Source organism: Meriones unguiculatus, chromosome 12 (genome assembly GCF_030254825.1).
Source record: "Meriones unguiculatus strain TT.TT164.6M chromosome 12, Bangor_MerUng_6.1, whole genome shotgun sequence".
In the NCBI taxonomy this organism is placed as follows: domain Eukaryota; kingdom Metazoa; phylum Chordata; class Mammalia; order Rodentia; family Muridae; genus Meriones; species Meriones unguiculatus.
Genome location: NC_083360.1, coordinates 66,475,992 through 66,502,518, shown reverse-complemented (window position 1 = coordinate 66,502,518; position 26,527 = coordinate 66,475,992). Strand labels below are relative to the sequence as shown.

The following is a 26,527-nucleotide window of genomic DNA, read 5'->3' as shown; positions in this document are numbered from 1 at the left end:
ATGGTAAGTATTTCCTTCATTAAATCATAAATAATTTTATAAACACTCATGTGTAGCCCAAGGCTTGCTTAAAATTCAGAATGCTCTAGAAAGCTCAGGCCCTTCCAAACCCAGCATATGAATTAGTAAAGCTGACTACAGACTTCAAGGGAGATAAGATCATTGTACATAAATTAAAGGGCTTTGCTTCTTTCCACCTTCCCTGTCTTCCTCCCTCCCTTCCTTTCTGTCTTCCTGTTGCCCAGGCTGAACTGGCAACCCCAATCCTGCTCAGGTGCTGCAGTGCTAGGATTAGAGGTGTGCACCCCCAAACTAGGCAGGATATATTTCCTTTTTAAAAATTTTTATATTAATCACAGATTATTTACTTTGTATCCCAGCCGTAGCCCCCTCCCTCATGCCCTCCCAATCCCACCCTCCCTCCCTCATCTCCTCCCTGCCCCTTTCCAAGTCCACTGCTAGGGGAGGTCCTCCTCCTCTTCCATCTGACCCTAGCTTATCAGGTATCTTCAGGACTGGCTACCATGTCCTCCTCCGTGGCCTAGCAAGGCTGCTCCTCCCTCGGGGAGGGGGAAGGAGTAAAGGAGCCAGTCGTTAAGTTTGTGTCAGAAACAGTGGCAGGATATATCTCTTTTTCTCTCTTTCTGTCTGTCTTTTTCTCTTTCTTTCTTTTTGGGGGATGGGGGTTGAGACAGAGTTAGCCTTGGCTGTCCTGTTCATAGCACAGACTGGCCTTGAACTCACAGAGATCAGCCTGCCTCCGTCTCTCCGAGTGCTGGGATTACAGGCATATGCCACCGCACCTGGCTGATATATTTCTAAATAGATGTGAAAAACTGATCATCGTTTTTAACAGAAAGGAAATTCAGGGGTCACAAATTTGTAATCAACTAGAATTTTAAGGGAGTTATGTACTTACTTAGAAAGGGACATAACCTGTCTCTGTTTTGTTTTGTTTTCTTCTATTAACTAGTTGGTAACTAGGTGTGATTTACAATGAGTGAGACCTTTTAGGAGACCCAAAGGTCAAGGATATTTCCACATTGCCCTTGACTGTCCCCTCTTAATCTGATTTTGTCTGGTTTAAACTCTGAGTACATAGGCAATGTAGAAAAGCAGTTTCCTTGCCCCACTTTTCCACCACTCCCCCTTTTCTGCCTCCTCCTCTCCTCTCCTGCACCTTTTTTGATAGAACCAGACAGTTACACATCTGCATTTTTAACTTTCACCAAAAATTGGAGGGTGGAGGTGGAGAGACCGCGCAAGAGTTAAGAGCTCTTGCTGTGTAAGTCCAGAGGTTCAGATCCCAGCACCGGAGTAACAAGCCCAGCTCCCAGCACACACCTTTAAGCCCAGCTCCCAGCAGGGCAGGGGCAAGAGGATGACTGGGCTTTGCTGACTTGCAACCTGCTGGGGGAAAATGCAAGCCCCAGGATCAAAAAGAGACTCTTAAGGGGAATAGGCAGAGAGTGATGGTGGAGAAACTCATGGCCCTCTTCTGGCTTCTGTCCCCTATAAAACACACACGATGTACTTACACACACACACACACACACACACACAAAGAATGGGCTTGTTGTGTTAATCTCTTTCCTGAAGGCATTTGGAAGGTTTAATTTTTCTATTCTTTGATTTCTAATAATTCTGTCAGACTGCAGCTACATTTTGTTTCTTTGCAGACTGACAGTCATTTTCTTTGAACTGGAGGTTCAGAGTGTTTGACTGGACTCTTCTCTCCTACCTTTATACTTTCTATTGTCTGGTCTTGTTTCTTTTCATAGTTTTTTCTTGCCTCCCTTTTTTTTGGTGTTATTTTTTTCCTAAGTTAGATTTTCCATATACTGTTCTAGAATTTATACCCGTACTTCAGTATTTGTTGTTGTTGTCTCGTATTTGAGGAATTCTGTTTGTTTGGGGAGGTTATCTAGTATTTGGGGGTGTAATATGTTGAGAAGAGATTTTCTGAATACTTAATCCATCATATTACCAGCAATTCATTTCAGCCTGTAGGTTTTTTGAAAGACAGAGTATGTAACCAGTGACAGTGACATGAAACTTTAATAATGTACCCTCAGGGGGGTTAGTGCATCCTGGCAATGGAAGAAAAGACCCTCATCAACAAACATCCTACCAATGGCAAAATTTTGGCTCAAATTAATTTTCAGAGGCTATTCTAATAGGAAGTCATGTGGGGACACTTTAAATAATTACACTCACCATTTAAATAGTATTTTTTTTTAACCAGACACTGAAATAACATACTCATTGTACAAGGCCGGAAACAATAAGATCACTAAAAATGGAAAATCTGAAGAAGCTTCTAATCTCTCCATTGTGCCATCCAAACATAACTTTTGCTTGTATGCCTCCCAACTTCTCATCCATACGCATGTGCGCATGCGCAGATTTGTATGCATGCATACCTACATATTTATACAAACTGAAAGGATATCAGGCGTGCACAATTTTAAAATTCTATTGACTGTAGTGATTTCACACGGTGGTAAAGGTTCTAACCCTGTGGAGAGCGGGTCTTCTTACTGTAATATGTTAGGTATCGTTAGTTTTATCATCTTGTATTATTTATTGCGTTATTCCACTAATGCTGTAAAAGCGTGGCGACATCAGATTACAAATGAGTTTCTATAAAAGAAGATGGTCAGCACCAGAGGTTTTGAGCTTTTGAAGGTTTCTACCACATTGCTACATGCTTCCGTGTTTTCCGATTCCACAGGTGAAATCTAGAATTTCGATTCGTTTTTATTTGCATTTCTCTGATTAATTGGGAGGATCTGCTTTGAAACATATGCTTATGAAAAGTTAGATTTTTTTTTCTTGTGTGGATTGCCAGTTTCCGATGTCTTTTGTGTCACTTTTAAAGTTCATTCTGATGACTAACATGAAGATCTCTTACAAATGTATGCTGAGAATCCTAACTTTAGCTTTCTCCTCTTTCCCATTTCCATACCTAAATACCATTAGGAAGGGGTTTTTTGGTTTTTTGGTTTTTCTTTTTTTTTTGTTTTTGTTGTTGTTGTTGTTTTGCTGTTTTTGCTTTTGCTGAATTATTCTTAAGAGGAAACCTTGGGACAGAGATTCCAAATCTGGCATGTGTTCCCTGGCCATATGACCTTGGGGAAATTTGTGTCAGTCAAGATCTCGGTTTCTCTGTGGAGAAATAGAACTGTGATTTAGATAGTCTAATATATTAAGAATATCTAGTATGTTTGATATCTATGTTTTAGCTTACTGTTTCTCTATTTAGAATGTCTAATTCTCTGTTGAGTATCCTAACCAGGCCAACTAGCAATCTTGTATGTTTATACTAACAGAGGACCCGTACTAGCCACATCACCTAACTCCTCTCATTTACCGCTTTACATGTGATGTTTCACTTGAATGTTTTAATCAACTTAATTAAGCTGTAATTTAACTTAAGCATGCCTTGGGAGATAACTCTTCTGGACAGATGGGGGACAGTGTGCATGGAGGAAAGTCATTTAAAGTTTACTGCAGGACACTGGGCCTCCTTGGCACTTGAAGCTTCTGGCAATGGATACCCTTGCTGGCAGCTGCAGCTGCCTCCCCATGCTGCTGGAGACTGCTGAGCCCTGCTGGCCTTCCAGAGTCAAGGGCAGAGAGGATCTGAAAACTAGACAGCACTTCCTCGCAGGTGCTCACCCATCTCAACACTGGCAAGTAGCTATCATCTCCAGCTGCAGATCAAAGGATCTGAAAATATAGATGATTTTAGGTTTACATTTAAACTGAATTTGAACTTGTATCTGCCTGACTCCCAAGTACATGCTGACTCTTAGACCTTAGTGCTTCTCAGGACAATTAGGAACAAATTAGAACCACCTCCAAATTGGAGCCACTCCCCATATTAGCCACTTTATTAAGTCAGTACCTTCCAATTTTTTTTTACCATGAGTCATGTTTAAAATTTAAAAAAAAATTTTTTTTGTTTTGTTTTTGAGGTCCTGGGAATTGAACTCAGGGACTTGCATATGCTTGGCAAGTGCTCTACCGCTAAGATATATCCCTACCCCTAAAATTGAGTGTATAGAAGTCCATTGTGCCACAGAGCCAGGTATAACAATTCAGTATATATACAGTGGTGCACACATTCATGGGTATGTGCATATTTACATATAAAAATAAAACCTAATAAATAGAACACTTCGCTTTTACTTCTCCGCTGCTTTCATTTTCCATTCATCAGAAACACTCCTTTAATAAGGAGTGTGCCTGAATAAGGAGTTGTGCCTGAACAGCCTGTTAGAAAGGATTTTTTTGTGTGTGTTTTTGATTTTTGTTTGTTTTTAATATTCCCTTCTTCTCAACAGGGCTGCTCTGCAAAGCCGTGTTAGCTGTGTAGTAGTCAAGGCTATCTGTCTGACCAAAGGGATGAATAAGGGATGAATAAATCCAGAAATCACACACAGGACTAGCTCTGTGCTTCAACAGGAAACTGTAGCTTCCCAAGGAATGGCTGGTGACTCACTCTCTTGTTTTCTCTCTCTCTCTCTCTCTCTCTCTCTCTCTCTCTCTCTCTCTGTGTGTGTGTGTGTGTGTGTGTGTGTGTGTGGAGAGAGAGAGAGAGAGAGAGAGAGAGAGAGAGAGCAGAGGGCAACTTGTAGGAGTGACTTCCTCTCCCACTGTGTGGATTCCAGGCTGTTGGAAGCTCAGATCATCAGGCTTGGCAGCAAGCACCTTTACCTGCTGAGCCATCTTGCCTGCTCTTTTTAATTCAACAGAAGATGCTCTTTGGGCTAGCGGTTCCTTTGCGTCCTACCACCGTATTTTCCTTTTTATGACTTTAGTTTCATAGTCACGAATGCAAAGAGATCATTATGTACAAGTGAAACCACGCCAATTTTAACTAGGAGGGGCTCCTAAAATTGTTGAGAGTCTTCTCTTCCATGCGTCTTTGTGGCTTCTTTCCTAAGCACACACACTGTCTGCATCAGGGTGGGTAACTAATGCTGTACCTAATGTAAACATGTATAAGAGTCCCAAGAAGCCAGCATTCAGCAAAATGTGTGCTGCTCTGTGACTCTAACATAGTTAGGATGGTTAGGGGTTTTTTTGTTGGTGGTGGTGGTTGTGGTTTTGGTTTGGTTGGTGTTTTTGGTCAGCTTGACACATGATAGAGTCATCTAGGAAGAAGTCACTTTAATTATGAAAATGCCTCCATCAGAATGGCCTATAGGCAGGTCTATGGTACATTTTCTTGATTAATAACTTATGGGAGGGGCAGCCCACTATGGGTGGTGGTGCCGTTCCTGGGGAAGGTGGGCCTGGGCTGCATAAGAAAGCAAGCTGAGCAAGCTTTGGGGGAAAGCCAGTAAGTTGCGTTCTTACATGGTCTGTGTACCAGTTCCCTGCCTCCAGTTTCCTGTTTAACTTTCTTCCCTGACTTCCTTTCCCTGCAAGCTGTGAGGTGGAGGGGAAAAAAACAAAAAACAAAACAAACAAACAAACAAACAAAACCCAACACTTTCCTTCCCCACATTGTTTTTGGCCATGATGTTCATCACCACAGTAAGAATTAGACTAAGGCAAAGAGTAAAGATTATATTGTAAGCTTGCAGAACCTCAACCTTCACTTGTTTTCCTGTGAGCTTGCCAGGAGGTGAAAAAGAAACATGGGTTATGAAATCAAAGAAAAGCAGAATTCTGTTGAGAGAGCTGAAGCTACAACTGTTAGGTTGGTCTCCTTTCCGTGAAGTGTTCGATCTGTGAACCAAATAATGCAGACACAGATCTCACACCTGTAAAATTGGTGGTTTGGGAGGAGTCTGAGCATCGGGCCACATGTGGTACCATGGCCACAGCTTTACCAGCTGCACTCAGAACCATGCATTGGCAGGGATCAAGCCTAGAGAGACGGGATGCCTTTTAGCTCACACCCTGGCTGTGTAAGACTGTACCAGGCGCTTTACACCAAGCATCTGTTCTCTGGAAATGAAAGGCTGGCTTATGTCTGATGTCCCCAGCAGCTCTCTCAACTGTGCTTCTCTGTTAATGGGAAATAAATAGGTACAGTCACAAAATATGCCCTAGTATTTGCGATGAATCTATGTGAGCCTCTGCTATTTTTTCAGTTGTCTCTCAGCTACCTATATCTAATGCAGCATGTTATGTAAGTGGCTCTTAGGCTGTGCTGTTTAGGAAAATAATGACAAGAAAAATGTCTGTGTTCGATACAGACATAAGTTATTTTCCACAAAAATACAGACATAACTCATTTTCTATTGAATCCATGGATGTGTACTTCCTTGTAATCATAGGTTGATCAGCAGCAGAGATGAGCAGATACTGAAGACTTGAATTTACCTTCCTTGGAGCAGTTTCCTATTAAGAAAGCTGATTATGGAATGAGTAAAAAGGGCTTCGGTGCTTCCTTACCTGCCCACAAGACTTTCTTGGAAAGAGCCGATTGAGCCCGTGCTGCTTTGCACTTTCTCTGTCATCGTTTGGTGAAACTGGGCATGCATACCACAGGGAGAAGCATGTTTCACCTGGGTGTGATGTCACACACCTGTAAGCTCTGCATTCTGGGATGCTGAATCGAGAAGATGCAGAATTCTAGGCCAACCTGGGTTGCAAAGGGGGTTGTAGGCTAGCCTGAGCTTCCTTGTGAGAGCCTGTCTCATGAAACAGACAGACAGAGAGAGACAGAAAGACAGAGAGAGACAGAGACAGACAGAGAAAAAACATTTAACATTTTCCTGAAACCCATCATTCTTTTTTCTGAGAGTATGATGATTAGAACCAACACATTTAGGACTAAGATGGCGATGTGATCTTGGATGTACTACTTAATGTTCTTGGGATTACGTTTCCTTATCCATATGTTTAAAAACAATAGGGTAATTTCCTTTGCAGAGAGCTTGTGAATTTTGAATGAGACTGAATAGGGTAATCGTTCAGCCAAGCCCAGCTTAGGTCTTGCAACTAACAAGCTACATGCTAGACTCCAGCTCTCTTGCTTTGAGTCTTTTATGCCAGCCTACTCTCCCACAGTTCTCTCTTGCTTTCACTGTTTGCCTCCTGCTACTTCAGGCCCCCCTTTTTTTGAGTGATGGGCCCTCCCTACTGTGCCTCCCTTGCAGCTATATAAGTATGCAGTTGCCTAACTAATCCTTAACCATCATATCTTCATTTTGGACCCTCTCTTTGTGTTTGTAGAAGATTAAGAAAGTGTGTTTCCTTGTCTATGAAACTGAGTCTCTGTCAACCATGAAATTGTTCTGAGCTCTCCTATGTCTCCGCTGAAATTCTGTCTACTTTTGCCATATACATCATCAATACTTAATCCTGATGCCTCTTTTGTCCTTGTACCTGTTCCTATGCTGCTTTACTGGTATCAGTTTTCTGCTTTAGGTTAAGCCACACCCCTTCCCTTAGTAACTATTGAGTTACATTTGCAGAATTGATGCCTGGCCCAGGGCCGTGGCAAGGAAGGCAAGAGATACTTAATATTCCAAAAATTAATATGGGTGCTAATAAGTATTTACTCATGCTAACCATTGTAGTGGTTCATGTACTAAGGCCAGTGGTAAATGACAGTTTTCCTACAGCGGAAAAAAACAATTTTCATTACAAGTCATTTATTCCCCATCAGAGGGCAGATGTGAAGACAGGTCCCTCAGATGTGAAGAAGAACCTCAGTTATTTAAGCTGCTTTGTTCAGCTGTGGCCCTAAGCATTCTATTGTGCTTTTCAGTTGACTTTTTAAAGTAAGAGCTCCTTGAAATAAAATGAATCTGCCACCATATGCATCTCAGCATACACTGTAGAGATGTTTAGGATGTTTGGAATTGTATTATCATCACTGCTGGTTCCAGAATGTTTTAATCACCCTAGAAAGAAGCCCGTAAGACAAAAGTATCACTGCATTATCATCCAGCTGGAATGGAATGGCTGGTCCATACCCTAACATGATCTGTTTAACATTTTGAGGAACTCTATTCTCTTTTTGCTCCAGCACCATTTTGCATTTTTACCAATGGCAATTAGAAAATTCTAATTCCTCTTTATCTTCTTTTTGTCTTTTGCTGTTTTGAAACGAGGTCCTACAATAATAAGCTATTGTCACCTGAAACGGCCATGCCGACTCTAACCCCAAATGTTGGTTACAGATGTAAGCTGCCCCAGTCCTCCTACAGTTTCTCCACATCATTTTTAAAAGTTCTTCTGTTCACGGCAGTCCTTGTGTAGCAAGGAAGTGCTCCTGCTGAGCCATCCCTGCAGCAAGCCCCACCCCTCGGCCACAGCATGGGCTTTTGCCTCATCTGCTAACATTAGCCCTTTGGTTTTTTGTTGTTTTTGTTGTTGTTGCTGTTGTTGTTTTTTCATTTTGGTTGAGATCACGAAATGAGATTGTTTAGGATGTTTGGAATTGTGTAATCATCATGGTTAGTTTCAGGCTCACCTGCCTGCTTTCCCCCTCATACACATAGCCCCCCCATTCCAGGTCCTAGTAACATTTGCGTCTTTCGTGAATAAGGCTTTGAAGCTATCCGTGCTATTCACAGTAAACAATACCAGAAATGATCTCCTGTGCCGTTGCCTAGCATGAGCAAGCAGTAACTCCACCAACCGGACTGAGTGCACAATCTGAGGGCAGTGACAACTTAACCATATGATTATGCTTTTAATGCACAGTTGCTTCAAAGCTCTAGTGCTTTCCTAGGGGCCCAGGAAACATCTTCTCCCTGGAGTCTCGCTTGCGTCAGCTGCATAGTAACTGGTGGCCTGGTAGGTGGAATTCTGTAGCCTTGAGCAAGAAGCTGATTTATTTAAATGGCATTCAGATGAGCCAGGCTGCTCTTTTTAGGCTGACTATGAAGGACCATTGCAAATCTACTATTTTCTGCTGCCTTTTATTTTAAGTCCAGTTATATAGAAAGCCATAAATAGCTCTGACCTTGAAAGTCTTAAGTGAAGGTGAGATGTGATAGCAGGCTTAGGAAACATATGTTTTGATGTGTTAATTCCCTGCAAGTCACATACACTTAGAGAAATAAATAGAACGAGACAAAATAGTGTTGTGCTTTAGTGGGAAGAATTAAAAAAAAAAAAAAAAAAACTAGGAAAGAGTCCCACATGCTTCTCTGGTGGACAAACTGGGATAAAATTTCACCCAGCTCTATCTCTTCATCTCTGGTGGCGTTAGCCTCAAGCGTGTGAGATTCCCAGTGATGTTTGTTGTGTGATTACCTTAGACCAGAACGTCTGCCATATGCTGCCCAGGAAATGCTCCCTTCCTCTCTACAGTCCCAGGGTATGCTTTGGTTCTTTATTCTCAGCAAAACAATACCATGAGTGCCAAACCTCCATCTTACTTTAGCCTCTTGCAAATGTGGATAGCAGGATGACTCTTTTGTAGTTGAATAGCTTGTTTAAAAAATATTACCAGCATGGGGCCGCTTATTAAAATGCTTAAAGCCCTCGAGTTAGGTTATAGAGATTCTAAATATCTATTTTTGTCATAAAGAAAAAAAAACCTTAATATTTGTAATGCCCCCTGAATGGTTCCTCTCTGTGTTTGATCTGCGCAGTTCTGGGAGACAAATGCTGGTCTGCGCGTTACTGGCACGCTGAATGGTCGGTGTTAAATTTCCGCTCCCCCACCTGCCTCTAAATATTGTTATGTTCTTCTATCTTGCTGCTCCCACACTTCATGAGTTACATAGGCATTTATCTGTCCCCAGTTTTCTACATCAAAAAATGGGAGCAGATGGCCTTCCTCTTGCTTTGCAGGGTAGTGTGAATATTAATGAGGTAATGGGGATGTTTCACCATCCAAGCTCATGTCAAAGCGAAACTGCAGACAGGAAGAGACAGTGAGAGGTGCTAAGTGGGTATATTAGGAAGCTGGGTTAGGACAGTCGTATGCACATTTTAGTATAGAGTTCAAATGACCTTTCAGGAAGGGTTGTTCTAGTATGAGTGTCTTCATTAAATGCTCAGTAATAGTCTCAAGAGGCTAATGTATGTGTGCATGAATTTAATCCCCAAGGTCCTTATTCTGATGGCCAGAACATAAACAAGGTATAAAGCCAAGAGACCCATGACCAGAAGATCAGTTCTTCATGTTTCTTATATCAACTTCTTGAGACCTTTTGCTATAGTCTGTTTGCTTTTGCCATGTTTGGAATTCAGACAAGTTGGCTTGCTTTGTTTCCCACCCCGTAAATAAAGAAGTAGGAAACAATGTTCTATAAGTCTTGATGGGGAGGAAGTTGAGCTCATGTTGATTTCCATGTGCACAATGTCAGCTGCCGGTCTGTTAGGAGTCTTTCAATAGATTTTCAAGATGGGCAGTAGGCATCTTTGCACAGACCAAAGGTGCCTTCTCTAGGTGGCCAGATGCAGTGTGTGCCAGGACTCACAGCCTAGAGGAGACCACACAAGTTTCAGTCCATCCTTAGTTATGCACCTCTGGGCAATGCACAGCATAAGCTGAGCTACTAATCACAGCAATAAGACTTCCCGTGGCGACAAGGATGAGAGGAACCTTAGCAACATACAAGAATAATAGTACTTTACTTTCTCATGATACTTGTGGGTAACAGTGATGAATGCTGAACATGCCCACGAGAACATATAGAAGAGCCATGTTCACACTTCCTTTATTAGAGGCAGTAGGGTTATTGAGCCAGGCTGTGCAGTGAGAACACAGGGACACATGTGTGGCCAGTGGTGCCATCATCCACAGGAGTGAGAATAGTGGCCTGACCATAAAGATAGGAAACAAACAGGTAGAAAGAAGCATTCAAATACATATTGAAATACATATTGAAGGTAGAGCTAATATTTTGATGGGTTTGACACAAATTAAGAGAAAAGGAGAAAGAGGAGATAGGTAAAGGATGATAGTGAGGGTTTTTTTTTTTTTTTTTTTTTTTTTGTCCCTGTGACAGAAAGAACTGCCCTCACTTGGGAAAAACATTGCCAGAGACTCAGGTTTCCAATGAGTGTTATAAGCTCAATTTTAAATTTAAGTTGTATATCTATATAGCCAAATTAAATATTTAAGAGAATATAAAGCAGCAGATATGAATTTGAAATTCAAACCACAAGCACAGTTTCAGAAATTACTAGAGTTATATTAATCTAGAGATCACAGACACTCCATAAACTTGTGAGGGGAATAAAAATCATTTAAAACTAAATGTAGATAGAGTTTAAAGAGTGAGTCATGAGGTCTTCTCAGCACTGAGAGAAGAAAGTGAAAACCCATTAAAGGAACCTGGAAACAGCAGGAAATGGAAGGAAAGCAACTCAGGGAATCAGAAAGCCAACGAATAACGTATCTCAAGTGGGTGATTGTATCACACAGTGTTGGATGAGGGGGGATTTAAACATTGGAGTTAGCAACGTGACAGTCATTAGTGACTTGACAGAAGCAATTTTGATAACATGATAGGTGAAAACCTTGCAGAGCATGTTTAAAAGGTGAAGGGCTAGACTAAAGAAATGGCTCAGTGTCAAGAGCATGTACTGATCTTTCAGGAACCTGTGTTCAATTCCCATCATCCATGTTGGGAAGCTCCCAGGTGCCTATATCTGCAGCTCTGGGGAATCTGACACCTGCTTCTGGACTCCACAAGCACTTATACTCCTGTGCACATGCTCACACGCACATACTTACAGTTAAAAATAAAAATAAATCTTAAAAAGAAACGAAGGAATAAGATTTGGAGGCATTTACAGTGGGGAACAAACAAACAGGTAGACATGAGGAGGAAATATAATTTCAGGAGTTTTTAAAAAAGATTTGTTTATTATTTATACAGTGTTCTGCCTGCATGCAAGCAAGAAGGCCAGAAGAGGACACCAGTTCCCATTATAGATGGTTATGAACCACCATGGGGTTACCAGGAATTGAACTCAGGACCTTTGGAAGAACAGCCAGTGCTCTTAACCTCTGAGCCATTTTTCCAGCCAATTTCAGGAGCTTTTGTTGTTGATTTGTTTGTTATTTTATTTCATTTTGTGAAAGGGTCTTACTCGATAGCACAGACTGGCCCGGAACTCTCGGGAAACCCTTTTACTTCAACCTCCTGAATGAATGGATTACAGGCATGAACCACCATACCTAATTTATCTTTTTTTTTTTAAGTGGAAAATAATAGCATAGCAGGATGGGAATGGCATGTCAGAGGGAAAATCTGGTGATGTGAGGAAAGGGAGACTTGCTGGCATGGTGTGCCCGAATGAGTGGGACAAGGTGAAGATTCTACACACGAATGGGAGGGCTGGGCTGATGAGCATCACCTGGAAGAAGTCTGGTACCGCAGCAGCCCTTGCTTTAGGTGACAGATGTCTTCAAGGGTTTATGGGCGTTATCTCTTTTGCTTCTGTTTAATCAGTAAAATAGAAGTTGACAGATTTCCAACATTTGATTGAAAAGCCTTTGAAAATGATACAGATCATCTGTCATTCAAGCCAACAGTGACCACAATAAAGTTCTGCAGCTCAGACAGAATTACAAAAAAATCTGTTCTGCTTGTGAAGCCAAGTAGAAAAGGTTCCGTTATCCCATTAAGACAAAGATCACAGGCTATATGGAAGGACATTCGTAGGTAGGGTGATGGAGCTCTAGAGTAGCTCTCTCGACCCGTACTCCAGGAACCTCAGGGATTATAGTAGATGTATGGAAGTTGGTGAGGTACACGTTTCACTGGGGCAGAAGTCTGTTTTGTTCACAGATATGTATGGGTGGCAAACACTAGGCGCTCAGCAAAACTTACTGAATAATTGACGAGCACCAAAGAGAAGACCACTAGACTGTGCTTTGTTTAAAAGGAAATAAAAAGTTTATGTTGTCTGCTTCTGCATGCTCAGTTTTTCATCCGGTGCTGAAAGTCTCCGTATGGCTGCAGTGACGCCATTTCCTTTCCATCACTCTTTTATTTTTATTTTTGTTTTTTTGTGAAATGACTAAGGAACGTTTCTCGTAGCTCTGCTTATGGGATTATTTCAGAGGTGACAATCCCTTGGCAGTTGAAAGGCCGGCAGGGTCTCGGTGGGGAATGTGGACCTTGTCTTTGATCTTGTCTGGTCCAGTCTCATCATTAAATAGGGGCAGCGATCATGATGTTTCTTGGCTAAAGTGCCATGCACTCCTTGTTAGCCATTCAGACATCTACCCTGGAGACCAGAAAGTCTCCTGGCATTTGAAGTATGCCAAGCTACCATTAAATGGCAGGGCTAGCAAGAATCAGAAAGAAACAGAAACAGCATGTTTTGTATTCCTGGTCCAAGGACCCCTTTGTCATTGTTTTGTTTGGTTTTTTTGTTAGATCTACTTTGTAAATGGCAGGATTACAGAGTAAGCCAACTGTACTTCATTTCTCTTTGCTTGGCAAGAGTGTCTTCACATAGATCAATAGGACGCATACCAATTGCTGTGCCACCCCCACGTGAAAGAACAGTGCAAGCACTTTTGTGGTTCATTGCAGAAGCCTCAGGAAAGGTGCATTGCAGGATGGGATGAGCTGCTGAGTCAAGGAGAGAAAAAAAAATAACTTTTCTGTAGGAGAATAAAACGCTAGGCTTCATTTCCAGCATGCTAGAGTTATTGACAGACAAAAGTGAGAAAAGGAAGTACCATAACTGTCTTAATTGAAGTACCGAATTTAAGACTGTTTAGAATGAATTGCCTCCATTTTTAAAGCAAGAAATTCTGACATGTTTTCTTCCTCTCAGCCCCTCACTTGCACAATTCAACCTCATTGAACACGATTCCCTTGGGACCTTCTGGTTGCATAACCTAACCGGGGAAAAAAACAAAACAAAACAACACAAAAAAGCCACACACACACATTCTTTTGTTCCTTGACAGAAGAAGGATTTTTTTTTTTTTAAGTCACATTATATCCTGACTCCTGGTTTATTCTTTTTCACTGAAGACCTAATGGAAACAAATAAGGAAAGGTCAGAATTACGTATGGAGCAGTTCTAGTTTAAAAAGGAAGCACAACTTGCCTTACCACAGATAGGTCACGCCCGCTTTTTCCAGAGGGAGGCTGAGGTCCTGCTTATGTGAAGAAGCAATGAATAGATAGATAGATAGATAGATAGATAGATAGATAGATAAGATAGTGGGATGGGGCAACTGGGGTTTCAGGGTCCTCCCTGTGTGGATCTTCTCCACCAGTGTAGTGTAGACCATTGTCTAGACCTTATGACTACTGGTAGATCATATTCCATATTCTGTAAAGTTCCTGTTTGACATTAAAATTACCTTAACATGGGCTCAGGGATGCAGACTCTTCACTTCTGTTCATAGGTCTTGAACTTTGTCAAGGTCTTTGCTGGACTGTACATGGCTTTAAGAGTCTAAAAAAAATCCCATTTAGCTCGTTGGGTTTATGTTTATATTTCTTTATTTCAGTTCTTGGTCTGGTCTTTTCCTTAAACTAGTTTTTCAACTATTTTAGTGATTATTTCTGGTTTCTGTTTGTTTACTAGCAAAGAAAAATATAGCCTCCTGGAATTTATGTTAACATTACTTAGAAGAAAGGAAAGAAGAGAAGGCAAAAAGCATTGCTTTATATGTTCCTCTTCTTTTTGCAAGAGATTACGAATCAGTGAACATGCTAAAATGTCAGTAAGCGTCTTCATTCGGTTAGATGTTGTGCTGCTCTGCTCATTTTCATGGGAAAGTCACATTTTTATTCTGTATATGAAGACACATGATAGAGACCATTATTGGAAGCTCAGATACTGAAATAAACAAGGCACATTTTTTCCCTTCTGGGATGATATACTTGTACTCCAGCCAGTCAGGTGTTTCAATAGGGAATTGGATGACTCCAGAATGTTCAGGCATTTGCATTTTTAAGAAGCTACGATGGAAGACCAAGGCATGGATTCTAAGTCTTGGGTTTAGGCACTTCTGGTCCTTCGTACCTCCCAGAGTTTTCCCTGACTGGGAGCATATGCTACAAGGATACAGAAATGCAATGTTTTCCCTGAGAAAACAGGCTCAAATCAAGGCTTTAAGAATCTAGCTTGAATTAAAAACGGATAAAATAGGTTTGTCAGTTCCACAATAACCTTGACCTCTTGAATAACCTTTAATGCCTCCCAGAGGAAAATTAGTTGTCACATAATACTGTGATTGGCTCAGGAAAGGACCCTTCTTTGCCATGCCAGGCCTGGGCTTCTGACCTATAGCAACTGTGAGACATTAAGTAGATGTTGTAAGCTTCAAGGTTTTCGATGATTTTTTTTAATTGAAAATAATACAGGATACTGGTATAAGAAGCTACCAAATATCTTGGCAACATATGGGTCCCTAAGAAAGGGGAGAGGGACTGTCTCTGACATGGACTCTGTGGCCTGCTTTTCAATCACTTCCCCCTGGTGGGGCTGCCTTGCCAGGCCACAAGATGCACTCAGACCTGATGTGACTTGATGTGCTGGTCTGAGTTGGTGGGGAGAAGGCTCCCCTTATCTGAGGAGTAGAGGAGGGCGGATAGGAGGAAGTGGGAGGGAAGATGGAAAATGGGAGGAGAGGAGGGAGGGCCTACTATCAGGATGTAAAGAGAATTAATTAATTAAAAATAATGAAAACTATACACAACCTAGACTGTGAATCATCGTGTAAATGATTCACTTAATAATAGTGATTGATCAGTATTGGCTCATCAAATTTGCCCTGTACTATAATGTAATGTGTTAGTACAGGGTGGAAATTAAAGAACATATTAGTATGGGGGGGGAGAAAGGAGATACCCAATGTTAGAATACCAAGAGCCAAGCTTTGAGTTTGTCCAGAGAATCACTGTAGAATATTTAGCCAATAATTCATACCCTACGTAGATTGCCCTGAGAATAGTTTTCTTCTCACTTTTGTTTCTTTAGTTTTTTAAACAGCTCTAAAGAAGGACATATCCGTGTGTTGATGGATTCCTTCATCAAATATTTATTATATGTCAACTGTGTGTGCGCCTGGCACTCAGCTGCCTATTTTGGAGGAACAACCAGACTAGAAATGATCATTGTACTTCAGGAACTCCCAGGGATGGAAGCAGATCGTGGTGTTTGGATGCTCAGATTTCAAGGTTATCACAGGCACTGGGGACAGAGAGCGAGTAACTTGGTCAATTTACCATTCTCAGGAATTTAGTATTCACCCTAGTGCTGTATGCCTGATTGTATGAGTCACTGCAAACAGTATAAACCCATACTAACATGCTCATTATGACTGCTCTTTATATTATAAAATCCAATTAGGGCCCCTAAAACACAATCATAGCTACATCTCCAGCAGAGTGGACTGTACTTTATTGGCCTGTAGGCAAGTACATAGAAAGCAAATTATAATAATCAGGGTGACCATCTATTAATTTACCATGAGAAATTAAGCTGTCAAGTTGACTGTTCTGTCCAACACAGTGGTTTATACAGATAACCAAATGGGGAGCCAGATGATTCCATCAAGATGGCTTCGGAAGTGTTACTTTGCTAAAATAGCTTGACAGACTCGCCCACAGCAGGGGTGACCTTACTGAGAAAAATGGAGCAGCTTCTCAGCCAAGGTTTCCTCTATCCTTGAGTGGCCTAGGGCAGACCTGGCCAGCTCCATCTCTTGCGGTGTTCTGTATCATTCACTTGTTCCACGCTCTGTTTCTACAATGCACCACAATACAGTTACACTTTGTTGAATTATAATAGTTTTTAATTTTCCTTCAGAGTTGTGCCTGAATCTCTTTGGCTGGAGTTTGTGATATTCCTGTGCTTTTTGTTCACATTTAGTAGGCAACCTCTAGGTTTGTAGCCAAGAGGATTAATCAATACCGAGTGATAAATGCTATAAAAGATTATGGTTCTATAGGAACGTAGCACAAGAACTTGACATTCATTCAGTATTATGGACCACGTATTACGGTAAGCATTCTACATACATAATCTCATGTAATCCTATAATAACCATATTATGTAGTAACCGGGGATTAAGGCCCTAGCCTAGGGTTATAAAGCAAGTAAGAGGCAGGACCACAATTTAAGTCCAAGCATCCAAGCTCAGAGCTTATGTTCTTAACTGCTGGCTCTGCTGCCTTCCTAAGTCTTTTGGTCCTTATATACCCACACCGAAGGACAGAGATTTGTGTCATTCTGGACTTAGTTAAAGAAAACAGAACGTGCTCTGTTATTTTTAAGGAGAGCAAGTGTTTCACGAAGGAATGGAGTGCTTGCAAATGAATTGGGAGGGATGGAGTGGCAGGCTACAGCTCTGAGAAAGATTTCCAGGCTGTTCTCCCAGAACAGCTGCTGTGTCTGTCGCAGTCAGGAAGGTAAGGAATCGGGAGCCTGGAACAGAGAAAGTTGGGGAACTCATTTTCTCCACTCTATGTAGTAAGGGGGATACCCACCTGGCCCCTCCCTGGGTGTATGCTCTCACCATTACATACCTTTGGTGAGACAGTCATTTAGAAGGAATCATGTATCCTAAAGAGGTGGCTTAAGTAAGCAAACACTGGCAGAGAAGAGGAGAAATTCTAAACTCCAGGAAGTACTGAAAGATGCTGATGCATCAGAGGTTAAGATGACACTGTAATAGAATTTTAATTACTACCCTGAAAAGCAAAGGTGAGCACCACTTTATAGAAAGATGACGTTTTAGAGAAAACACTGTTCCTGTGCCATCATGACGCCTAAGTGCTAGTGTATGGAACTGATTTGTATGAGCAACTGTGATCACTTAAGGGGTCTCTCTCCCCTCGTTCTTTATGTCTTCCCTTCTACCTTTAGAACTCTATGGAATAGGAGCTAAATCTATTTTTAAAAGACTTTATTGATTGTCAAACAAGATAAAATTCAGGGTTGCTAAACTGCTCGAACTTGGGAAGCTGAGAAACTGGAGCCTCTGTCCTTGTGGGGCCTGGGCTAAGGCTGAGAGCCCTCGTGTTTGAGAAAGGATTCCACCACTGCCCCTGTCCTCTGTTTGCCGGTGCAGAGGAGCCCTCGCCGGTTTGAGGGCTTCAAAGAGATGTCCTCTGGATCTTCTTATGAGGCCTTTCTTTACCAACCCACAGTATAAAAAAGAGCAGGAGGTGAAAGTGAATCGAGCTCTAAATTCTGCCAGCATCTGAGAGAGCAGGAGCCTCCTTTGAAAACTGCAACTTAAGGATCCTGCCATTTCCATCTCTCTGGCATCTGCCATTTGTCCTCATTTTGTCTGCTAATCCCTAGAGAGAACTTTCTGCATAGAACTGCAGTCTCAGCACAGACTCAAAGACTCTGGTATCAAATTATCCAGGGTCAGAATCCAGCCTGGCTGCTAGTTATCTGTCTGACTTTGGGGAGGACATCTAGTTTCTTTGCACTTCAGTTTCCTCATCTGTAAAATGGGTGTGGTAATAGTGCTTACCGCCTAGGGTTGTTGGGAGAGTAACTGAACTGACTACACACACACACATATATATAACTGGTATCTTAAGGTTTATTGCAGTGATAAAACACCATGACCAAAAGGGTCCATTTTATATTACACTTTTACATCACAGTCCATCATCAAGGGAAGTCAAGACAGAACCCTGAGGGCTGGAACTGATGTGGAAGCTATGGGAGAGTGCTACTTACTGGTTTGTTCTCCAGGGCTTGCTCAGTCTGGTTTCTTACAGCAGTTAGGACTGCCATCCCAGAGATGACACCCCTAGCAATGGGCTGGCTCCTTCCACATCACTAATTAAGAAAATGCCAGGCAGCTCAATCTCCAAGCGGGTTCCCTAGTAAGGAGAACAGGGGCTGTCTCTGACATGAACTCAGTGGCTGGCTTTTTTAATCACCTCCCACTGAGGGACAAGCACCCTTACCAGGGCTTACCTCTTACAGAGGAAGACAATGCAGCCAGTCCTGATGAGACCTGATAGGCTAGGGTCAGATGGAAGAGGAGGCGGACCTCCCCTATCAGGGGACTAGGGAAGGGGCGTGGGAGGAGAAAAGAGAGGGAGGGCAGGATTGGAAGGGGATGAGGGAGGGGGCTACAGCTGGGATACAAAGTAAATAAATTGTAATAATAAATAAATAAATAGGGTTTGCCGGCAGGGCAGTCTGGTGGGAGTATTTTCTCATCTGAGTTTCCCTCTTCCTAAAATAGTCTAGCTTGTGTCAGGTAAACATAAAACTAGGCAGAGCACCCTTTATAAGTGACAACTATTGTTGAAGTAAGTTTTTCATTTCTTTTTCCTCATAACATATGGGGGAAGTATTTCTTACGAGTACTTGTATGTGGAGAAACTGGAGCCTAGTGGGGTGACAAAGCTTTTTCTCATGAAGAGACGCTTATAAAGGAGTCTAGCCAGGGGCTGAGACCCAGGATTGCTCTACCATGTATCCTATGCCACATGGCAACATTGCTTCCTGTGACAGTCGCTTTGACAGTGTACCCTGAAAGAAACAGCAACTTCTTTGCCACAACTGTTGGGGAATCCTTGCCTTTTCTCATTGGGATCCCACTGTAATCCATCAGTTTCTGGATCAGAATTAATCTTGCCATAGCTTCATGAGCCCTCATCATTCTGCCACCTTGGATCCTTTTGATACGGGGTGATTCCCCTTTCCTAGGTCTTTTATATTTGCTAAGGAAGACCCTTTTAGGTTGTCATGCGATCCTGAACTGAGTCTTTTCTGCCTCGTTTCCAGGCCTTTTCTTTTTTCCTCCCTGGCAAGCAGCCAGCTCTGCTGCCATATAACCAGATGCCTGTCATACTCTCATCAGATGAACATTTTTTAAGGTCAGATTCTGCCATTCGACAACTCTCGACTACATGGAAAGTGCTGTACATTCTCATCTGTGGGAGAGAAGGAGCTCTCTTTCCAAAGCAGCAGCTGGTGTAGAGAGGAGCAGCACCCGACCTGTCTGTGGAGATTGGGTGGGAAGACATTGCATATGCTCTGAAATGTGGGACCCGCCCTGAGCTGCCTCTGTCTCCCACATTGGAAAGGAGCCATCTCCACCTTCCCACCATCTCCACCTTCTATCCCCCATGGTGCATTGACTAGGGAAGGAAACAGAGCCTCTTCTGCAACATTCAGAAAGGACTTGGAGTGGCAAGTGTCAGGTGGGCCTGACACCGTGTTCACCTACAAGGGTGCCATGCTGATGCTACCCATGGGACCGTGGACTCAAAGTTACTGAGTCAGCTTGCCAGTGTTTGGGTTTCTCTCCACCCCCACCCAAACGTTCTTCAGCTCTTGTTGTTTTCTCAGTACTATATTTTGCAAGAAGTAAGTGGTTGATCCAGGGTTCTCAACTCTGGCTGTACACGAAAAACCAACTGGTGCATTTCCATAAGATTGTCCAGGCCCCAGCCCTCAGGTTCCTGGCAGTAATTTCCAAAGAAGACTGAGCATAGAAATGTGTAAAAGTCTTCACAGTTGCAGCTGAATTGAAACCTCTAGGGTTTCTAGCTGCAACACTTGGGCCAGCCCCCTCCATCTTTGCTTCCATTTTCCTACTGTCAAATAGAGATAAATAAGTGTTGTTGTCAGCATTAGAAATTTAAAATAGATGTGGGGTCTAGAAAGTAGGCCTGCACAGGAGCTGCTTACCAGCATATGCTGTAGTAGTGTATCCTGCAGTAATTATTTCAGTCGGTGCTTGTGGGGAGTTCCGGGGGCTGGAAGGTGAGAAAAGCATGGTCCCTGCACTCATGCCAATCCTAAATGATATAAATTCAGTACGAGGTGGAAAGCCCCCTAACAGAGGCCCATGCTGCATGCTGTGGACTAGGAAACAGGAAGGAGCTTCCACATCGGAGAAGGAAAGAGGCCTCCGGGATGCATGGCTAACAGTCACACAAGCTCTGAGTCTTCTGAAGACAGCATAGACAGAGGTTATTAGGTACAATAAAACAGTCTGTGCAAAGCCATCTTGGTATGGAGAGCATTAGATGATGGCTGGTCATTTAAAAAGGGTCTGTTTGTTGGGGACTGTTCTGGCCAAGAGGCTAGAAATAAAGAGCAAAGCCAACGCTTGAAGGACTTGTGTGTTTGCCCGGAGGCAATTTAGATTGTTTTCTCTAAGCAAGGCAGTTCAGTTTTTAATAAATGAAGTGACCTCCTTATATTTGCACTTTAGACACATAGCTTACCCAGCAAGGAGAGTCAATTCAAAAAAGAAGCGGCTGTGCAGGAATTGCTTAGTCGAGACCCTCTTGCTGTTGTGGAGACTGAGGTCTCCAGCCATCTTACACAGAATGGGCACTGGCTATCTGGGACTGCTCTGGGTGCTCAGCGAGGACTGCTGGAGTCTTGCTGTGATGTCCCTAGTTGAACAGGATCATAGAAGGACAAGTGGTGTTAGAAAAAAAAGAGTTAGTTAAGCAACGAACTCTGCTGAATTTGGAAATGTTATTGGCTGTGCAGAAAGGTATTTAGGTAAAAGTGTTCTTTAGATAGCTAGAGGGGACACAGAAATTACTGTTCCCTGAGGTCTCTCCAGTCTCCGCAGTAAATCTCCCTGCATTCTGGAACCCAGTATGGCATCACACTCCAACCAGCCTCAAGAGCTATTAGTTAGAATTGCCTTTAATGTCTGAGTCATTGCTGGGTGATGTTTCTCTCATTAAGCACCAGTCTACTTGGCAGCATCAGTACTCATGGATAACTGGAATTCTTCTTGCCTTGCCTTGAGTCCCTAGGGGGTCTGGAAACTACATAAATCATTCTCCAAATTGGCATGTTCCACTCAACTTTCTCACAAACATTGATTCCAAGTTGGAGAACTGGACTGTGGTTCCATTAGCATCATTCACTTCAGTGAAAAAATGTACACTGGGAGAGAAGAACAATGTTACCAGGCCCCCAAATGGTCATATGTGTACTGGGGCTACTTGGCCTATAAGTCTATAGGGCCCCTTCTAATAAGGTTGTTAGAAAAAATACCGGATGGTCAAGAAAGTTCGAATTTTCAGTAAATACTGGATAATTTTTTCACATATGTAATGTCCAAAGTATCGGGACAAACATCCTAATAATAAAAAAAAAAGCCTATTGTTATTCTTCCATGCAAAATCTCTTAATAACCATGAATTTTATTTGCTAAGCCTGGTGACCCTAAACCTAATCTATGTGTGTGCTCCCAGTTTTGTTGTTGCTGCCGTTGTTTTGAGACACAGTGCCATACCACCTGACCTTGAACTCATTATATAAACCAAGCTAGCCTCCGACTTGTGGCAATCCTCCTGCCTAATGTGTTAGGATTATAAGCATGTGTCACCATGCCCAGTTTCTTGTGCAGGTCTTGCAATGCGTGTGTTGTCTCCTTATAAAAAAAAGAATGACCACCTTTACACAGGATGACTAGCTGAATCTGTCTCCCGAATGATGCTCCTCTACTTCTCTTATCTCACAAGCAATAATAGACTGCTTTGGTGGTTTGTTTTCTTAAAAAAAAAATCTTTCGTGGCATTTGTCTTATTCATTTAATGTAACATGTCCATCTTTTTAAAAGACGAATCTGTGTTAGTCAGCCTTCCATCTATGATGGCAAATTCTAGAGAAAGATGAACTAAAGTAGAGAAGGTTAATTTGGAGTCTGGTTTCAGTGGTTCCAGCCTATGGTTGTTTGGCTGCAGTAGCTTTTGGGCCACTGGCGGCACAGTCTGTCATGGCAGAAGCACATTGTGGAGGAGCCAGGCAGCTATGAAGCATAGTGAGAGACAAGACGGGGCCAAGATCCCGATTTTCCCCTTGAGGCACTTCTCCAGTGTTCCAGCTTCCTTCTACAGAGGAAAACCTGTTTTGTATTGTTTTGTTTCGTCTTGTTGTTTGCTTGCTTGTTTTCAGACACACTCTTACCTGGCTCCTATAACTTACTATGTTAGCCTTCAACTCACAGAGAAGCACCTGCCTAAAGGTTCCACAAGCTCCCAGTACTACTGCAGGCTGAGGACTAAACCTTTGACTATGTTGGCCTTTGGTGAACACTTCTACAGCCCAGCAGGTTGTATCAAAAGCAATATAAAACACAGCCAACAACCAGTCAGTTGGGTTAGTTTCATAATGTCATTCACAAAGGGAAACTGGCCTAAAGAAGTATGGCTTGTATGTGTTTTGGAAACAGTTAGTGAATCTGACTGCAGATTCAGGGAAGCTGGGTTGAAAAACCTTTTCTCACCCAAGCAACCAGAGCTGAGAGCAAAAGAGAGAGGTGAACTGGGTCAATATTTGGAACACACATATACATTGATTTTGCTGATTCATGGGAATCGTGGGGGCATATTGATGGCGTCTGGAAATAGCTCTGGGAGCTGATTATGCTGATCAGATGTGTCTCATCCCTTAACCAAATGTCCCTAGAGAGATGGATGCTGCAGAGATGGGAGGGGGTTTTTGTTTCTTATATACATAGGTGTGCTTCCTCCTGTGTCCTCTCCATTGGAAAGCAAAAAGCATGCACTTTGCTTCTCTGCAGTCATATTCACTAATTGATTCCAAAACACATAAAAAGCACATTTTCTTAGGCCAGTTTCCCTGTGTGGAAGATATTATCAAACCAACCCAAATCATCTTTGGTTGTTGGCTATATTTGATACCACTTTTAACAACCTGTTGTGGTATGAAAGTGTCTATCAAATGTATATGTGTTCAGGCTGAACTAGTCTTCTTTCCTTCTTCACCTGGTGATATTTTCTCCTTCTGGTCAACCCAGTGATACCAGGAAGCTGGGGCATTCTTGAGTTATGTTGTTAAAAACAACAACAAAGGAACAACAAAAAGTAATCAGGCCCGGTATGCCTAGATGAAGAGACAGCTCAACCCTTCAAAACAAAACAAAACAAACAAACAAACAAACAAACAAAAACCTATCAGTTTAAATTGGGAAAGATTCTGATTTTGACCCAACCCATCCACATTTGGCACCTGCCTGGCATCCTTTTCTGCTTCCTGTAACTGCCTAGAATTTTAGTGAATCATTCTAAATTACAGTTCTATTGCTGTAAGGAGACACCATGACCAATGAATGCCTTTTAAAAATAAGTCATTTAATTAGGAGCCGGCTCACAGTTTCAGAGGGCAAGTCCATGATCATCATGGTAGCAGGCAGGCAGGCACAGTGCTAGAGCTCACATCTGATCTGCAATCTGCAGGCAGAGAGAGAGGGAGATTGGGCCCGGGAAAGCCCATCGCCAGTGACACATCTCTTCCAACAAGGTCACACCTCCCAATCCTTCCTGAACAGTTCCACTCACCGGGGTCTAAACATCCAAATATGTGAGCCTCTGGGAACCATTCTCATTCAAATTACCACCGGTATATCAATAGTTTTTAGATGACCTACCACACAGTATCAGTGGAAGACCAGTTATAAAACCCTGTGATAAAAATGTAGAGGGTTTTGTTTTTGTTTTTGGTTTGTTTGGTTTTTTTTTTTTTGCCATTTAGTAAAGCATTTATTTCAGCCTGGAAAACATGCCTGCTGTGGTGCTCACGTGATCTGGTGGGACTCAGCCTGCATAAAAATCTTCTCTCTACTCCACCTGGGCTGAGCATGAGCTAGCTTCCATTGCACACAGTTCTGGGGATTTATTCTTAGTAAATAATTCCTCAGATAATCTATACAGCAGCATGACATTCACTTTCATATGTATCTCTTCGGTGAGCTTGTAGCCTTTGGAAAAATCATAAAATAGAAAAATCTGTATAGGCAAAGAGGTTAGAAGCAGCAAGCGTCAGCGAGCAGAGGCTCAGGAGCAAATCTGTTTGCTCAGAGCATCCCGTTATGGCACCTCTTATTAGCTCTGTGATCTCAGACAATTTGTTAAACTCTGCGTGCCTCAGTTTCCTCGTGTGCAAGATGGAGGTGATGAAGAAGCCAACCTTGAGTGTTAGTGCACCAAATGGTTTGATACAGACAAGTTTGCATGAGTTCCTGACACAGCGGCTCTGTGTGAGGTGTGTGCATGCACTTGTATATCTGTATCATGCCATGTGTAACATCAGTCCATGGTGCTATCTCCATGCCTGGTCTGTTTCTGTGTCACACAAAGCAGGTAGAAATATTGGCATTTGCCAAAGACATAGTAAAACTGAGTTTTCAGATAAGGCAAGAATTTGCTTTAGCTAATCTCTTGAAAGGCAGAGTGTTGTGTCAGATAAGAACATTTTGTAATTAACTTCTCCCAAATACCTATTACCTGCTGAATACTCTGCTAAACATTTTACTCTTGTAGGTAGGGTTATTTTTCTTGTTTTACATATTAGGAATTGGAGACTTAAGGAAGCTGACTGTGTGTATAAGAAATTGCATAATATAACAAAGGAACAAAAAAAGGTAAATCATGAATGTATTTTATATAATTATTTATAGAAACAAATTTACATAATATATGCATTAATGTATTTAATGAAAAAAATGTAAAGATATAACAGTGCACGGGGGAGAGGCTTGGGACTTAGCTTAGTGAGTAAGAGCATTTTCTATGCAAACAGGAAGACATAAGTTTGAATGTCCAACATCCACATAAAAGCCAGGCATAACCCACCAGACATGATCAGCCTGCAATGCCAGCTTTCAGAAAAAGATACAAGAAAAGCTTGAGGGCTCCCTGCACAGCCAACCTAGCCAAAGTAAGCTTCAGGGTCAGTGAGAAACCCTGTTTCAAAAAGTAGATGGAGAAATAGGGTATGGTGGGTCTTGCCTTTAATCCCAGCATTCAGGAGGCAGAGTCAGGCAAACCTCTGTGGGTTTGAGACCAGCCTGGTCTACATAGTGAGTTCCAGGACAGCCAGAACTACATAGTGAGACCCTGTCTCAAAAACCAATCAAACAGAAGTAGATAAATGGAGAGTGACAGAGGAAGACACCCAATGCCCTCTTACCTCCATATACGCACAGATGGGTTTATATACCCATGCACACATATGTATAACACAAACACACACTTGCATAGAAATATGAAGATAATAAATAACAAACTCACAGTGGTGATGGAGAGATGTGATTGAGAATTGAGTTAGGGAGGAAGTACAGAGGTTCTTTATCTGTGAAACTTTATTTCTTGTAAATAACAGAATATGAAATGATAATAAAATTTGCAGGCAAATGGTGGGAACTAGAAAAGATCATCTTGAGCGAGGTATCCCAGAAGCAGAAGGACACACATGGTAAATGCTCACTTATAAGTGGATATAAGAAATATAAAATAAACATACTAAAACCTGTACACCTAAGGAAGCTAAGCAAGAAGGAGGACCGTAGGTAAGATGATCAATCCTCATTCAGAAAGGCAAATGGGATAGACATCAGAAGAAGGAGAAAACAGGGAACAGGACAGGAGACTACCACAGAGGACATCTCAAAGACTCTACCCAGCAGGATACCAAAGGAGATACTGAGACTTATAGCCAAACTTTGGACAGAGTGCAGGGAATCTTATGAAAGAAGGGGGAGAGAGAAAGACCTAGAGGGAAATGGAGCTCCACAAGGAGAGCAACAGAACCAAAAAATCTGGGCACAATGGTCTTTTCTGAGACTGATACTCCAACCAAG

General features: G+C 42.1%; 1 protein-coding gene across 4 annotated transcripts in view; it reads left to right on the top strand.

The window, feature by feature from the left end:
* Window positions 1-26,527, top strand: part of Slc24a2 (solute carrier family 24 member 2) — a 238,713-nt gene that overhangs the window by 9,555 nt on the left and 202,631 nt on the right. The window lies entirely within an intron of this gene.